The sequence below is a fragment of the Chlorocebus sabaeus genome, chromosome 23 (assembly GCF_047675955.1).
Source record: "Chlorocebus sabaeus isolate Y175 chromosome 23, mChlSab1.0.hap1, whole genome shotgun sequence".
In the NCBI taxonomy this organism is placed as follows: Eukaryota; Metazoa; Chordata; class Mammalia; order Primates; family Cercopithecidae; genus Chlorocebus; species Chlorocebus sabaeus.
The window spans coordinates 68,767,966-68,782,544 of NC_132926.1; the positions used below are offsets into that span (position 1 = coordinate 68,767,966).

At 41.5% G+C, this 14,579-nt stretch overlaps 1 protein-coding gene across 2 annotated transcripts in view; it reads left to right on the top strand.

Moving 5' to 3' along the window:
* Nucleotides 1-14,579, top strand: part of MCC (MCC regulator of WNT signaling pathway) — a 474,315-nt gene that overhangs the window by 268,534 nt on the left and 191,202 nt on the right. The gene's annotated exons all lie outside the window — the stretch shown is intronic.

Sequence of the window (14,579 nt, forward strand, 5' to 3'; positions counted from 1 at the left end):
GCTATATACTTCTTATAGTGCCTAACACCAGATTGTTTGGCAGACTTGAACAGGCTTATATTTTCTGGTGCAATGAAGATGGTGTTGGGATACCACTGATGGAAGTTACTCTAGAGATAGGATAATAGGTAGAGATAACTTCAAGAGTCTCAAATGTGTCTAGAGAAATATTATAGGCAATTTTTGTTAACGATTTAAAGCTTTGTAATGCTCTAATGCTAAACAAAGTCACTTAATTATTCCCTTTTAGAAATAAGTTGTCATATCACATCGAAAAAGTAAAACTGAGCCTGGGTGTCTCTGCTACTGTTAAATATCCCTGGCATAACGGCATTGCCTTATCCTTAGCAAATAACAAAATCTACATTCTTAATTGTTCACAGTAATATACAAGTCAGGTATAATTATCGCCATGTTCAGATGTAAAAACTGTTCAGATAATTAAAGTAACCTAATTGAAATCATTCAACTGGTTAATAGCAGAGACAGAGTTTGAACTCAGGCCTGAGTCAAGACTGTCTTATAAGGCCTCTTCACCCAGTGATAAGTAATACTACAAATAAAACATTGTAAAGTTAGAATTTTAAAAACTAAAATTACCCATAATTTTATATCCTAGAGATAAATGCTTTTAACATTTTAAAATATTGTTCCTTATTGGTTTATGAAAATGTTCAATTAGCTTAGTTTAAGCTCGTGAAAAGCATATGGAAATCATTTAAATTGTAACATGTTTTCTTCTAAAATGGTAGTTAATGACCCTAGCCCCTCAAACTAAATTGTTAGTTACTTGCAAATGTTGTGGCATTTAAACACACACATAATTTAATTTGAAAATAAAAGCTGTCATTTGAAAGCCTGATTTTGTTCTATGCATGGGTGCCACAACACTTCTCCAACTTTTTCACCTTGTTGCACTCCTGTGCATATATGTTCGTGGGTTTCCTGTTGACTGCAAACTAAAATTTGAGCGCATCTCATTTTTCTCCCTCATGGCTCCTACCTTTCCAGTCACATTCATCCTTTGTGAGTCATTGTTTTCGGTCCCATCCTAGCCCTTCAGTTCCACTCCATGGAATAGAATAAATTTGTCCCAATAAAACTTTTTTTTCCTCTCCAGAAAGGTTTTTTGTGTTACCTTTCTGGGGGTAGGGGAAGAAAACATGTTTGTTTGTTTGTTTGTTTAGTTTGAGACAGAGCCCAGGCTGGAGTGTGGTGGCACGGTTGTGGCTCACTGTAATCTTCACTTCCCAGGTTCAAGCAGTTCTCTAGCCTCATCCCCCTGAGTAGCTGAAATTACAGGCACCTGCCACCGCACCTGGCGAATTTTTTTTTTTTTTTTTTTTGTATTTTTAATAGAGACAGGGTTTCACCAGGCTAGTCTGGAACCCCTGGCCTCAAGTGATCCACCTGCCTTGGCCTTCCAAAGTGCTGGAATTACAGTCATGAGCCACCACGCCTGGCCCAAGACAACATTTCTTGTGTTGCGTCTACCACCTGCCAGCTCTCTCACTTTAACCTTGATTTCTTCTTCTCTAAAGTTAAGACATCAGATGTCATCACCTAATATCCTTTCTGGTTCTGGCATTCTGTTGTTCTCTCTGCTTCCTGGGATGCCTGTGAGCCTGTGTTCGTGACTATGCAGCACATGTCAGTGAACCAGGAACAGAGGAGGTGCCTGATATAGGTTTCCTGGGTAGTGATTCCTATCCTCTTACTGTAATTGTGTTAGAAGATCAAGGAGGTGAAGCACTCCATGGAGCGTATATTCATGAAGTACTCTAAGTTCAGGCTATATGAGGGTGTGAGTATTCAGAGGGAGCGACTAGGAGAATATCATCAGTGTCACCAGCTTTCAGTAAATTCTAGAAGGTAACTCAGGAGACCCAGATAAAGTTTAGTGAGAGTGAGGTAGGGAAAGTGGAAGGGTGGTTGTGAAGTTTTGGTTGAAGAAGAGAACCTTGACATTGACCTCTTAGAGGTAGAGCAATTCTAAATGGTGGCAGAATTCAAGTGATGACTGCCTGGGTGCATTCGAACTGAGATCTTTAGGTTAGTGGCTGTCAGAATACGTTGAGTGTAATTTTAGAAGAAAATTCATTGATCAAATTAGTTCAATGGAATGTGGGGGAAAACATGTAAGTATCATATGTGAAGTCAGATCAGAATGCAGATGGTAACTGGTGTTGTGATGTTGACATCTTTGACGCTATGTAAGAATCTGGACATGCTCAACTCAGAGGTTATCACCAAGTAAAGCAATGTATATAAGGCTTTGGATGACAAATAAAGTATTACACAGACATATCAGTAGCTTGCTCTTCTGGATGTGGCTTCCTTCTTCAGCTTCTTTTTATTTTTAACTGAGTATAAGATCAACTAGGAACAGAGTCAGCACTCCTACATTTCTTATGTCCTGTCTAGGTACCTCTCAGACCATGGTCCGTATACCACCTTCAGTTTTCAGGCTGTCTGCCCTATGTAATTGATCATGTGGCAAATCTTTTCCTAAAGAGTTATTTTCATATTCCCTGGTTGGATTGTTTTTGCGAACAGGAGTGTGAACTTAGACTTATCTTGTGGCATCTGTAAAAGATTTGAAGTTAGTAACAACCACACATGGCCATTATTTGTACTTCAGGAAAGTCCTTTTCCTGACCTTTCAGTTGAGGTTTTTCCTCTATTTACTCCTGCTTGAAGAGCTGTTGTTTGGATTAGTGGTGATACTTTTGGAATTTACACAGAGGAAAACATACAGTTTACCAAGTCTGGGAGCCTTTAAAGTCTTCTGATCTTCCCACAGTGCTGTTAAAAGATTCAGTGGTTATGCCACCATTAGAAAATGCTTAAGGACGAGGGCAGTTCCTCTGAGGAAAATAGGCGTTTTCAGTTTCAGGCCCCTCCAATTCAGACTTTGAATAAAGAAAAATAGTTGGCATGCATTCACTATAAAAACTATATAACAATACTTGGCCGGGCGCAGTGGCTCATGCCTGTAATCCTAGCACTTTGGGAGGCCGAGACGGGCTGATCACTTGAGGCCAGGAGTTCCAGACCAGTCTGGCCAACACAGTGAAACTCCATCTCTACTAAAAACACAAAAATTAGCTGGATATGGTGGCACGTGCCTGATCCCAGCTACTCGGAAGGCTGAGGCGGGAGAATCTCTTGAACCTGGGAGGCGGAGGTTGCAGTGAGATGAAATCGCACCACTGCACTCCAGCCTGGGTGACAGAGTGCTTGAGACTCTGTCTCAAAACAAAACGAAACAAAACAAAAACTATATAACAATACCCACTCCTCCAAGAATTGCTATGAGCATTCCTTGAGTTACTGTTTGTAAAAGATCTGAAATGGTGAGTTCCAGGAAGTGTTGCTGGTTGGTGTAGCAGCAGAGCAAGGAACTTGTGATTCAGTGGGGAGGGCCTGGGAGTCCTTGACCTGCAAGCAGGGAGGAAATGCCAGTATGTGGGACAGAAGGTTTGTGGGGAATGCCAGTTTTGAGGCTAGATGTAAAGAAATGAAATACTTATTTGTTGGTTAAATGTCAAATCTCTAGCCAGGTAATAGAAACAAACCTATGAACAAATAATGCATCATTTTCTCTGCCCTTGTGCCCCTCTTGCCCTGACCAGTTTACCAGTTTCTGCCCTTCTTGATAGATCGGTCATTCTGTGGTCTAGGCTAGGAACTTTGACTTCTCCCTCTCCCTTACTCTTTATCGAATTACCATTTAATCCCTGCTTTTGAAAAAATTCTCAATTAGCCTGTCTTCCTTTCCAGTTCCTACTTCCGCTGCCTTAATATAGGCTTGTTGGATCTCCTGCCCTGTCTTTGCCTCCAGTCTTCCTGTTATAGGCTTGGCAGTATCACCAGAGTGATTTTATCTAATAGCAGTTTCAGAAATTCAAATGCATCCCCAGGGTCAAAATATGTTGAGACCTTGAGGAACTAGGAGAGCTCCAAGGGGAACAGGTACTTTTCAACTCTAGGAATCATGGATTCTGTATGGCCAGATGTTCTTAAGAGAAGCCAAAAACCCAAATTTGTTTGTGAAGTCCCAGAGTTTTAAACTTTGGTAATTAATCCAAGTATTTCACAAACAGGACATGCTTATGGGCCTCCAGCAACTTCTGCTCTCAGTGCCCTGCCCTAGGCACATAGACGTTGCCTGGTAAGTCTCCTGCCTGCCTCTCAGCCTCATCTTCTTGCACTCCCTGTATCACACTTGAAGCCGCCCTGACAGCTTCGTTTGTGTCCCATTTTTATACGTGTGTCACTGTCCCTATTGATGAAGTCCTGACTGCCTGGAATACACATTTTGACTTCGTCACACGTAGTTTGGCAAAGTTCACCTGCAGAAAAATATCTGAGCCCTAGGTGCTGAGTTGCAGTGATGGGTGGAATAGTCCTTGCCTTCATCACCTTTGTATTCTCTGATTGGCTCAGGTATCATACCCACAGGAGAGCCTTCCTTGACGACTCCTACATCCTACCCCAGGGTTGTGTGTTCTTTTTACCGTATCTCCTTCCCCTGACAGTGCACTGGGTGCAGAGGTCTCCTTGAGGACAGGGGTTGTATCTTGGTCACCTTTGCATTCCCAGCTCCTAGCAGAGTGTTTGACACCATATCGTTGCCCCGTAAGTCAAGCAACAGAAATATGTGCCATTTCAAAATGTGATTTGAATATTATCTTTGTTTCTCCCCCAGTGAGAATTAATCTCTTCTTCCTATACATTCCATTACAAATGTATTTTTATCCCGTTAATACATTTAACATCTGACAAATGAGTTGTAGTTGGCTCTGTGACTTTGGATATTACTAAAGATAGGACCTAGATTCACTGGTGAATTTATTTAAGAAAGAAATAATACCAACTCTACATAAATTCTTTCCAAAAAAATTGAAGTAGAGGGAATGCTTATGAACTTTATGAGGACAGGATTACCTTAATGCCAAAATCAGAAAATGTATTACAATGAAAGAAAAGTACAGAGCAATACAATATCTATATGAACATGGATGTAAAAAAAGGCAATTTTAGCAAATCAAACCCAATAATATATTAAAAATGATAATACATCAAAACCATGTGGGTTAATCCTAGCAACACAAAGCTGGTTCAGTATTCAAAAATCAGTGTAAATTACCATATTAACAGACTAAAGAAGAAGAGTGATATGAGAATCTTAATATATATAGAAAAAGAATTGACAGAATGTAACATGCATTCATGATGCATGAATAGAGGGAACTTTCTCAAATTCTCTTGAGAGACTGGAGTTTTACTATTACTCAAATCAGTCTCCTCACCTATTTGGGGATCAGAGTTTTAAAGGATAATTTAGCAGTGTGGGGGAGGGCAGTGAATCGGGAGTTCTGATTGGTCAGGTCAGAGATGAAATCATCGGGAGTTGAAGCTGACCTCTTGCACTGAGTCAGTTCCTGGGTCAGGGCCGCAAGACCAGATGAGCCAGTGTATCCACCTGGGTGGTGCCAGCTGATCCATGGAGTGCAGGGTCTGCAAAATATCTCAAGCACTGATCTTCGGTTTTACAATGGTGATATTATTGCCAGGAGGAGTCTGGAGAGGTTTAGAATCTCATAGCCTCCAGTTGCATGCCTCCTAAACCGTGATTTCTAATCTTATGACTAATTTGTTAGTCCTGCAAAGGCAGTCCGGTCCCCAGGCAGGAAGGGGGATTGTTTTGGTAAAGGGCTGTTATCGTCTTTGTTTCAAAGCTAAACCATAAACTAAGTTCCTCCAAAAGTTAGTTTGTCCTGTGCCCAGAGATGGACAAAGACAGCTTGAAGGTTAGAAGCAAGATGGAGTTGGTTAGTTCAGGTCTCCTTCACTGTCTCAGTTACAATTTTTGCAAATGTGGCTTTACCCAGACGGGGATAAATACAAGCACATCTGTGTTCACCACTTCTATTCTCTTATTTTTTTTAATGACAACGTCTCGTTGTGTCACCCAGACTGGAGTACAGTGGCACGATCACAGCTCACCGCAGCCTTGACTTCCCCGGCTCAGGTGATTCTCCCACCTCAGTCTCCTGAGTAGCTGGGACCACAGGCGTACACCACCATACCTGGCTAACTTTTTGTTTTTTTGGTAGAGACATGGTTTTGCCATGCTGCCCAGGCTGGTCTCGAAGAACTCCTGGATTCAAGCAATCCACGCGCCTTGCCCTCCAAAAGTGCTGGGATTATAGGCATGAGCCACCATGCCCGGCCTCACTGCTTCTTTTCTTTTAGTATTAGGTGCCAACTAAAAGTATTTACCACGTCTATTCAACATTGCACTAGATATTCTAGCCAGTGCAGTAAGGCAAGGAAAAACAATAAAAGGCTTCCAGATCTTAAGAGGGAAATGTAAAATTTTCTTTATTCAAAGACAAAATAACTGTTTATGTAGAAAATCCTACAGAATCTACAAAGAAAACTGTTCTGTTAGGACTAGTAAGTGAATTTTACATGGTTACCAGATACCAAGGAAATATAGAAAAAGCCATTGTATTTCTATATTCTAGTAATGAACAATCAGAAATTGAAATTCTGTAACAGTATCACAATATATCAAAAATATGAAATAACTTAGAGATAAATTTGATAACATGTGCAAGATTGTACACTAAAAAATACAAACATTAGCAAAAGAAATGATCTAAATAAATGGAGCGAGCTGCTGTGTTCATAGATCAGAAAACTCAATGTTGCTATGATATAAATTCTCCCAATTGATCTATAGATCTCTATTAAAATCTCAGCAGACATTTTGGTAGAAATTGACATGCTGATTCCAAAGTTAACCTGGAAATGTAAAGGACTTACAGCCAAATTAACTTAAAAAAAAAAATGAACTTGGAGGATGTATACTATCTAATTTCAATAAGGGGTTGGCACTGACTGGGAGGATGTTGTAAGTCACATTTATTTGTACCAAGTTGGTTGGGTCCTGCACCACATGGTGCAGGTGTGCAGTATACAGTAGAAAATGGCATAGGAAAAACATTAGTGGGAGTCATTCTGAAGGGCAGGTTGGACTGGTTGAAGAGGGATCAATATTCTCCTCATAGCACTCCTCTAAACCTTCTCCAATATGGCTGAGGGATGTGAAATTTAGCCTTTAACATAGTTTCTGGCCTGCTGGGACTTTAAGAAAACAAACTTCACTTTATTATGGAAAGTTTCAGCCATATACAAAAGTAGTATAAGGGAATTCATTATACGGTCCTCCAATTGAGACCTATTATTGAAATTTTAAAGCAGTGATTACAGACTATCAATAATATGCTGTTACTAACATAATACAAAATCGTCTGTTTTTGAGATTCTGTTTTAACATCACCCTTTTTCAAATAAGTTATTAGGAAAATAAAAACATGTTAACACCAACTTTTTAGATACATTTGTGGTTAAACATAGCAGCTGATCATTGAATGTTAATTCCTGATTCTTAATGCTACTGACTTGTTATTGGAAGTCCTTGCAGGAGTTAAGGGCCCCCCAGGAAAGGCCTCCAGAATTCATTGCCAAGAGCCGTTTCCTTTAACCTTCCTGTGTACAGAGACTGCACGGCACCTCCCAAACAATAGCTTCCAGACTTATTTGGTAACAGAACTCTTTGTTCAAATGAAATCTTCAGCACCCCAACATTTAAAATAACCCAAAAGGAAAAGCAGTGAACTTGTTATTATCTTCTCGGGCATTTTATTCTGGGTTTGACAGCAAATATTTTATTGTTTGTAGAAACCTGGAAACTCTCTCAAGAGCCAGAGGACAGTTTAAAAACTGCTGTTTTACTGCATTTCTCTGTTATATCAGGAATTTTAAAAATTTATTTTTTTAGACTCTTCACCTTTACTCCCATTCAAAACCAAGACAAAACATGGATTACATGTTGTCCATACGGTGTTGAGAATTTCTGTGGATATTCTTACTTCTACATTATTTCAAAAACTATTCTTATAATGCATCCCCTTCTGTTTAGAAGAATAGTTATTAATTTACATCTTTTATTTTGAAGGTAACCAAAAATCTAAAGCTGAAGATTTTTCCCCAAGTCTATCTTGCACAAAAGATATCACCAACTTCATGTGCAAATCAAAGCCTTATGAACAAACTATTTTAAATGCCTGAGAGAATATGTACATTCTAAAATCTATATTGAGTTCCATTTGTAATGTGAAAAAACAGCTTTCAAACTTATTTGTTCTTCTTGTTTAATGTTTTTTAACTCGCATAAATTGAAATATACCCGTACTTTGGTGTTATGAAGTTCATTTCTACCTCTGGGCATTGTCTCATTAGTTGCACATGTGGGATTTGTAGGGCAGCACGAGAAAACCCTAATACACTTAACTGATTATTCTGACCCACCTTCTGCCCTCCTGGTTGAGCGGGCGGTAATGTCAGGAACAAGGAGGAGAACGCGGAGGCGCTCAGCAGATCACACGGTGCCCTTTACCCTTGCCTGACATTCAGCTCTGCCCAGCCCCCAGCCCGCAAGCCCAGTGACAAAAATACCAGCCAATCTCAGGAAGCTGCGGACGTCAGAGATGTGAAAGAATAAAACTATTGAAGGCCAGGGCATGACTGCATCTACCCAGCACACATTTAGAGTTATTTATCCTAGCTGAGGCGATAAGCCAATGTCGCTTGTCGACTGTGCTGGTGAGTAAGAGAAGCTGGGTAAAAGGCTCCCCCACCTCTCCCACTCTCCATACTCCCCACAGTTTCCCACTCACCCCCACCCCCCTGCAACCATCCTTCTGGCTTCTGAGGAGCCAGATACTCACTCAGGATTTGTGGCTTCTTTCTAAACTAAACTGTTTACAGTGTCTGGTCAACATGGGACAGATCAAACTGCAGAAAATACTGAGAAACTCTGTTTGAGATATGTGCGGCACACTTCCTCAGCCCCCAAAAATGTGTTGGAAGAGGAGAGGAACACACAGGCATGGTGTGCACACACACGTGCTCACGTCCTTTCTGACCCCTCAGTGTTTCTCTTATCTCCTGGGATTAGATAGGATAGCATTTTCATGAGCAGTGCTCATTGGGCTCTGTCTGAATTCTCCGGTTTCACTCCAAAAGATAAACGACAGCGCCCCGGCCATCCGTCATAGTCATGTCATGCAACTGGAGCATCAGATTAGGGGCACAGGTGGAAGGCAGAGTTTCTCCTGATTAGCTTGGAACCCCACTTTCCTCCTTGATTCCCATCTCCTCCAAAAATTTTCATGTACCGGTGGAATCTGTTTTTTCCTTTTTGCTAAATGTGTTGGTATTACTCCCTATTTTTGTTTTGATGCATACAAAGCTCAGGTATCTGTTCTAGTGCTCACGTGTTTACCTTTAAAGAAAGATGAAGTTTCATATGTACATTAGCTTAGAAAATAATATCTTTGCAATAATGAGGCTATAAAAAATCAATATTGTCCTTTTGATTATCAAAATGTCTAGTCTTCAAAATGTGTGCATTACATTCCAAGCTATGCGCTGTAGCTGAAAAAACAAATTATGGTAAATTCTATCAGGAAAAGAGGATTTACAGAACAGTGTGTTGATGCTTCAATTTAGTATCACCACTAGTGCTTTTTAACCGATGAATCTTTATGGGAGAGAGAGAGAAGCTCCTCCTTTAGAGTTCGATCTTTTGTCTTGAAGGATTAGTATTAATATAAGACCTAGCTGCTTGTTTTCATAATTTAAAATATGAAACTACCACCTGAATCAGGGCTCCTGCTATGAAAGGATCAAGTGTGATGCTATAACATAGCTGAGACGACCCTAGCCATGTTCATTGTCAGTGTACTTGGAGCCTTAAAGGAGAAGACCTTGTCCATAATAATAATTGTTTCTACTTATTGAGCACCAAAATTGCTTGACAAAGGTAGTGGGCATGTTACACATATTATTGGTTTCACAGCCACCCTGTGAGATTGAGGAATTATTTCATTATCTCTATTTTGCAGAGGAGGCAACTGAGAGTGAGCACCTTAACTAAGATCCTACAGCTAGTGAATGGGAGTCAGACTTTCAGTCCTTATCCTGGCAGGAAATCCCCTATTCAGGGTTTCTACTTTGTCACCCATCTATAGACAAGTCAAAACTGATACAAAAGAATAGAAATTTCATCAGTTGAATGACCGTATTCTCACCAAGGGACTATGGCTGAGCCTTTAAATATAGTTATTTTAAAAATACCTTGTAAACACTCATCTACCTAGTTAATGTTTTTGATGGCTACTCTGTGCCTGTCACTATGCTGAGTTATGTCTGTAAGACATGGGCCTTGTCCTCAAGGAGCCCCGTGGGTTGGGGAAGACAGAAACGCTTACAGATTCTTTATACTATAGTTCACCGATAGAGGGATGTTCAGGGGCCATGAGAACCATCTTAGAAAGACAAAGAATGTGTCAGGTTAAGAAGCAGACTGACAGAATCCTGGGGAGCTAGTGTTCCTAGGACTGCTTATACCTTCATTGGACAGCAGAATAACAAGAGCCTTTCCAGTCACAGTCACAAAGGTAGGAAGGAAACCCATAAGTTACAATAGGTAGGGCAAGTGTTGGCAGACCTTTTCTGTAATGGACCAGGCAGAAAATACTATAGGTTTTGCAGGCTATATGGTCTCTAGTGCAGTTTCTTAATTCTGCCATTTTTGCAGGAAAAGCAACCATAGGCACTATGTAAATAAAGGGGGCATACCTATGTTCCAATAAAACTTTATTCACAAAAACAGATAGAAGGCCAGATTTTGCTCACAGGCCATAGTTTCCTGACCTCTGGAACAGGGAAAGGAGAAGGACTTGCCATCAAACAAGATATAACTGAGAAACAACAGTTCTGACTGAACAACAAAGCAGTTGGTGGTTTCTTTGAGAGATCAGAGTGTGGTCATTCCAGCCCCTACTAAGTGTAGGCATTTACTAAGTATTTGTAGAATGAATGACGAATGGCTTCCACTTGGCCTGGAGATAGTAACTGAGGCTCCCTGGTAGTGAAGGGAGAGGTAATGGGATACCACAAACTAGTCAACTAATAAAGAAAAGAATGTTATTTATTATTTCTGGAAGCTGGGAACGTCCAAGATCAGTGCGCCAGCAGGCTCATTGTCTGGTGAGGTTCTGATCTCTGCTTGTAAGAGGGCTTGGATGCTGCATCCATAGGAGGGGAGGAACACCGTGTCCTCACGTGATAGCAGACAGAAGGGCAAGTCAGCCGAGCCCCTGCCAGCCCATGAACCCTGTTTTATGAGGGCAGAAGTCCTCATAACCTAATCACTTCCTAAAGACCAACCCCCACCCTTAACAACTATCACATTGGCCACTAAGTTTCAATATCTCAATTTTCATACCATCTGATATTCAAACCATAGCCAGCACTATGCTAAGAACAAAGATACACAGGTAAACAAGTCATAGTTGAGATCCTTTTTTCAACAGATACTAAGAGACATCTCTTAAGGTTCCATTCTAATCCACCCCCTACTCCCTGCCCACCAAGTTGTCTGAAGTCTAGTAGAGGAAATAAACTATTATACCAAGCAACCAAAATACAGTGTAGTTGAACACGCAAGTCTGACAGCAGAGACCTAAAGAGGAGGCATTCCGCTCTGCTTAGGGTTGTCAGCAAAGGCTTCTGGAGGAAGTGATAGCTGAGCCCAAACTTAAAGGGCTGCCAGTAGCCAGCCAAGTAAAGGGTAAAGGGGGTGGTGGGAGAGATGAGGATTGTGTTCCAAGTAAGGGAAATGGTTTGTGTGCAAAACCCCAAGGGCAGGGTTGAGCATGGGGGTTTGGAGGTTCAGCCTTATTGCAGGTTTTCCAGTAAGGCTGAACCAGGTGCCAGTAGAGCATGGGGAAGGTAGAAGGGGTTACAAATGGCATTGCGATGTGGGCTTTATCCTGATGGCAACCAAGAGCCATTGTCTGATATTTTTTACATGGAGAATGGGCAGGCCACCACATTAAACTTGAGCAAGGTGCGCTTGGCTACAGTGTGGAAAATGGCTTGGAGGGTATTGAGATTAGAAGTGGTAAGAACAATTAGCAGACCCAAGTGTTCTGGGAGGTGGATGCTGCTGACTTGAACTGAGTGAGTAAAGTTGGAGAGGTGTAGAGATTCAGAAGCCTTTAGGCACTGAAACTGATAAGGCCAGGGTTGGATGAAGAAGCTGAAGGAGTCAAGAAACAGACTATAGGATCTCATGCCCTTCTATGATTTAGTACATGTCACTTTACATTTTAAGTATTTATCTCTTAGATTCTCAAGTTTGCCTATAAGCTACTCAAGGATCTACCATTGTATCCATAGCAGCCAGTATAGGAGCGCAGCAAATGAACACGCAAGGCAACTCAGTTCATGGAGTTTGATTAAACAGAGTTCTGTGGATGTGGTGGAGAAGGGATCTCTGAGCAGAGGACTGAGCATGTGGTAGTGTCTCCCCATTGGGATGTGGCCTGGTGGCTGAGTGGGGCTGTTTCTCAGCTCCGTTGTTCTTTGTGGCTTTGAAAGCAGGCCCAAGGGAATGAGAGGAGGGCATTGGCTGTAGCCCAGGATGCTTTTCATGACTGAAGTTGGAGCTGCTCAGTGTGTGGCCTTGGGTTTTTGTTAATTCACACCATCGCGCATGACCTTGTATTTTAAGTCCGGAATATGGGGACGGGTAGGAGGAGGGAGATGAGAGAGACAATAATACCATTGCAAAAAACATCAGTCCTACGAATTCTGGACTTGGCTGATTGGGTCCCTCGTGTTGTGTTTTATGCATTAGGAATGAGGAGGACTTAGGAAGTGGAGAAAAACAATAAATGATGCACCCTGCAGGGAAATTCTTTAGTGCTGAAAAGGACTTAAGGATTAGCTGATTTGTCCTCTTTCGGACAAAGTAGCTTTGGGTAAGTGAATTACAGAATTCTAAGTGACAGAGGCAACAAAGGGAAGTTGTCGTTCACTGTGAGTGGGTATGAAAGAGAGCACGTGTCAGGAATTAGAAACCGACCTTACTTTTTAGGTAGGCAGCTTCAGAAACAGGGAAGTAGAGCTACTGTGCCCACTACTCTCAGTACTGAAAAGAGCCCTGAGCCTGCCTTTTCTCTCTTACCAGCGTGCTTTGACGTGAGGTTGTCAAAGCCATGGGCCGCTTGTCGGTGTAACCAGTCTGCCTTCCATCATTAAGGGTCCAAGCAGTCTTCAGGTTATGTCGTCATTCTCCTTTATGACTAGATATTTTTATCAGGACACTGCTTACTGTGAACTGCCTGAAGGGTCGTGGTGGTTATGAGCCTTTACTGAAAGCCATGAACACTGTGAGACCATCATGCCTTTGCATTCCACATGGCATCTGTTTATACAACAGATTTCTTTATCTCCCCCTTCCGAGCCTGCATGGCACTTGTAACTCAGGGCAGTGTTCACATTCTGCTTAATATTTTAACACCTTGTGTTATTTCTTATTAGCCTGCTAAACTTAGTTCCTCGAGGCCTCTGATTGCTTTAATGTTTATTCCTAGTTCTATGAGCATATGTTTTCAGTGCAAGGTTAGAGAGGTATGTAGGGGGTTCGCAGAAAGTTGCAGAGACCCTAGGAAGAGGCAAATAGGAGCTGCAATGGCATTGCATGTGATAACAGCACTTTTGCTTATCAAAATCCTGTAGATAACGGTCTGGATTCTTCTACAATACAGGTCAAGGGCCATTTTCACGGGAAAGCAAGCCTTGCAGAATAAAATTTAAACACGCGCACAAAAAACCAAGTACACTTTGGAAAGAAGAAGGAACACTGGAACCAGAGAGAACATGCGTTTGAAGTAGTTAAAGTAAATGACAGGTAAAGAAGCATCAGGACTGGATGAGAATGAAAGGTATTAGTAGGCAGGAGGGCAGCTTAAAGAGCTGGAGCAAGGTGGGTTTTGTTCTTGTCTGTATTTCATCCTTTTAGCCATAATTAGAGGGGGAGTGACATCTTGTGCAATGTGGAAAGCACAGGAATGCCTCCCTGTGAGCTCCTCATGGGCAGGAACTGAGTCTTACCCAGTGTTGTGTTCTCTGTGGCTGGCACCGTGTCTTGACGTACAGTAGGTGTTGGGAAGTGAATAGAAGGAAGAGCACCTTCTCATCTCTTTGGCGTAAGAGGTTGGGAAGTGAGAGAATAAAATTGCAGCTGGTGTTGCCTAAAATGGTAGAGAATTTCGTGTTTGAATATAGTATTGGCATTGTTCAATAAACGTGGCTGTATCTAGAGGCTTGCATTTTTTGTCAAATGTGTGTGTAACAACCAAGAATGTTAACATTGTAGTGAAGCTGTCTGCAACATGAGACCTTTTTTTTTATTCGGTGTGAGATGAGGCTGCATGTGGTCGTTGAATGCTTTCCAAGAATGGTATGAAGCCCTCTCTGTGGCCTCTCCTGGAGCAGAGCCAGGTCATGGAGCTTTGTCTGGCGGTGGCTGTCAGCAACAAATGTCCATGTTCAAAATATCTAGGGATTCCAGATTAGTGAGAAAGAAATGTGTATCATGCTGCTTGGTGTAGAGAAAGGGGAATGGCTTTTTCTTGCCTTTGAGTATT